Genomic DNA, 3,437 nt, shown 5'->3' with positions numbered 1-3,437 from the left:
GTTAGCCATACTTTTTCAGTCCATCAGTTTCTTGGGGACTTCCTAGTATGGCTGCCTATACCACTGGTAGCCCTGGGGCTGATGCACTGTTTTATGAAGTCTTGTGCCTATGTTTTATTTGATCTACTAGTCTCTTATTTCAGATTGATTTTGGCATCAGGATATAGGTCCCTCCCTTTTTTTTTGGTTTTTTGAGGCAGGGTCTCCCTTTGTAGTTCAGGCTGGCTCTGAACTCACTAAGTAGCCCAGGCTGGCCTTGAACTTGCAGGGCTCCTCCAGCCTCAGCCTCCTGAGTGCTGGGATTATAGGCATGTGCTACCATGCCCAGCATTGTCCCTCTCTTTCTTCCAATTACCTGTATCTTTAGTTGATTTTTCTCTGAATGGGTCCAGTGTGACTCCTCCATTCTGCCATGTTGAATTTGAAGCAAGAATTAAAGCCTACAAGGAGAGCAAAGAGGATGTGAGGGTGATCTGGCTGCAACATCTGTCATCTCACTGATCACCAAGGTTGATTCAACTGATCAGGCTGGCTAGGCTCCATGTGCATCCCAAGCTGCATGCTCAGTTGAAGAGCATAACCACCCCTGATAGAGGAGGACTATTTCCTTAGTCAAGAGTTACAAGTAGCTGCATTCCTCTGTTGAAATTTCCAAACAAGTTCTCAAGGGAGAATGAAGAGAGAGAGTTCAATGAAGAAGGAGGCCACAAGCTATGCTTTCTCCCTGAGCCCTGACTAACTTCAAGGGGAGGCTGACTCAAACCTGCAGATTCACGGTGACTATTGGTGACCCCAGAGGCCTCCACAGGGAAACACACCAGTGGAATGGAGCAGTGGAAGCAGCAGACCGCAGTGGCTGCTGAGTTATACAGGCTTTGATGTCTCCCAGATGAGGGCAATTGGCTGGTAGCGGAACTCAGGGCAGCTGCAGGCTGGCTCCATCAGTGAGATGGAACTGAGTTCAAGTCAATAGGAGGTCAAGGAGCTGAGTTCAGTCCAGCAGGAGACACATGGAGTGTTGCAGGCTGAACAAAATGGATTCCAACCTCACAGCCAGAAACCAGCCCGAACTTCAGTGGAACTAAAGGTGCAGGCTTGCTGGGATTATCAACTACTCTACTGTAAATCTACAGCTGGATTGCTGGGATTAATCAGCTCAGATCTGGACCCTGTCTGCCCACTTTGTCTATCAGTGACAGCAGAGACACACTTTGAAGTGGACTTTCTTTTCTTCTTACTTTTCTTGTGTTCTTGTTTTGTTTTGTTTTTTCCTTGATTGTTTACTCTTGTTTTTATATAAGTGTGAACATTGTTTCTAGTTTTTTGTTGTTATTATGTTTTGTTCTTGTTTTTATTTCTTCCTTCTCTCTTTCCCTCCTGTCTTCTTCACCAGTTTCCCAAAGGGTATCTTCTTTTGTCTTCCAGCCTTGCTTCTAATCTCTTCCCCTTCTTCTATTTCTCTATTCCCCACTCCCCCAACCCCTTTTAAATTTTCTCCCCTGAGGATAAAATTGCCATACTGAGGGCATATTTACTACATACAATTTTCTGGTTTGTTTTAGATTCTGTCATATAACCACAAATCTAGTGGCAAATCAATAAGTTATCACAGTTGGTCATTTGCTAGGCTGTGTTTGATGCTACTGTAATTCTGATTGTACTACTTTACAGTGAAATAATTGTTCGAATCAGTTGTCCTACCTGGTAAGACAAGACTGAGACTGCCTAAGGGTCATGAACAATACTATAGGCCAGTGCCAAAGAACTAGGGATAGGCCAAATAGGCAGCAACTTCTCATCCCCAATACACTGAAGAGGTAGGATCTTGCAACAGATTAAAATCCAAAATCCAGCTACACCTGCAAGACATCTTTGAGAAGTAATCATTTACTAAGGGTTCTAAATACTAGCAATAAAACTATTCATAAGCATCAACCCAGGAATTAAACTTTAAAAAATACAAAATGAGAAGACACTTAACCAAGATGCAACCCCAAACATTCAGCTCATCACAGGCAAATTCAGTGAGGGTGGAACAATTCGAACCCTACCCTATCTGGACTCTCTGAAGTGATAGTGCAAGCAACAAAGCAGATGAATGAGACTCTAGAAAAAATCAAATCAGAGTTAGTATCTCAGAAAAGTACAGAGATGGTGACCATAATAAAACATATGGTTAGTGACTTCAGAGCAGATACAGATAAAAAGAAATAGAGGTGGGCCAGGGATTTAGCTCAGTACGACTGCACCTGCCTCACAAGCACAAGGTCCTGAGTTCGATCCCTGATACCAAAAAAAAAGAAGAGTTAGGAAAATAATGGAAACCATGAATGCCCAACATAAGAAAGAAATGGAATCCATGGAACAGATTCAAACAGATATCCAGGAAATTAAAAATTCCATTGAAAGTACATGCATCATAATTAGCCAATGTAAGGACAGAATATCAGATACAGAAGACAGGATTTCAGTTAGGAATCATGAAAAAAAGATTTCTTAAAAATAGCAAGAGACCATGAAAAATCAATCCAATAGCTACTAGGTGATGCAAAGAACAATCAGAGTCAATGAAAAAGCAGCAGATAGCACAAATGACATTAAAAAGAAAAACTGTTCACAGAAGTTATGGCAGAAAACTTCCCAAACAAGGAAAAAGAGGGGTCCGGGGATTTAGCTCAGGCTCAGTGGTTCTGCCTCTTGCCTCACAAGTGCAAGGACCTGGGTTCCATCCCCAGTTCCACAAAAAAAAAGAAAAGAAAAAAGAAACAAGGAAAAAGAATTTGACATACACATAAGTGAGGCATATACAACTCCAATAGCCATGATGAAAAAACATTACACCAAGGCATGTAATAGTTAAGCTTCCAGAAATTCAACACAAGAACAGAATATTAAAAGCTGTTGGAGGAAGGAAACAAATTACCTATAAAGGAAAGCCCACCAGAATCATAGCAGACTTCTCAACACAAACCCTCCAGTCAAGGAAAGCTTGAAGTGAAGTATTTCAAGCCCTAAAAGAAAACAGTGTCCAATCCAGATTGATGTACCTCACAAAACTATCTTTCAAAATTGATTGGAGAAATAAGATACTTCCATGACAATGAACAACTGAAGAAATTCAGCACTCCAAAATGTTCTGAAGGATATTCTAGAAAGAGACAACTCCTTGAACCCCAATAGAATGAATCCACCAGGCAAGGAAAGCAATTAAATAGAGGGGGAAAAAAGGGAACCAACAGCAGGAAAATAACATGAGAGGCATGTCAATATATATCAGTTATAACCATCATTGTAAATGGTCTCAATTCACCAATTAAAAAAAAATGGCAGAATGGATCAAGAAGCAAGATCCAACAATATGCTGCATACAACAAACACATCTGCTGGGGATTTAGCTCAGTGGTTTCGCTGCCTGCTGTGCAAGCACAAGGACCTGA

Source organism: Heterocephalus glaber, unplaced genomic scaffold (assembly GCF_053883595.1).
Source record: "Heterocephalus glaber isolate CG9 unplaced genomic scaffold, H.glaber_assembly_v1.0 deba00000122, whole genome shotgun sequence".
NCBI classification, from domain to species: Eukaryota; Metazoa; Chordata; class Mammalia; order Rodentia; family Bathyergidae; genus Heterocephalus; species Heterocephalus glaber.
Note: the sequence above shows the minus strand (reverse complement) of the source record.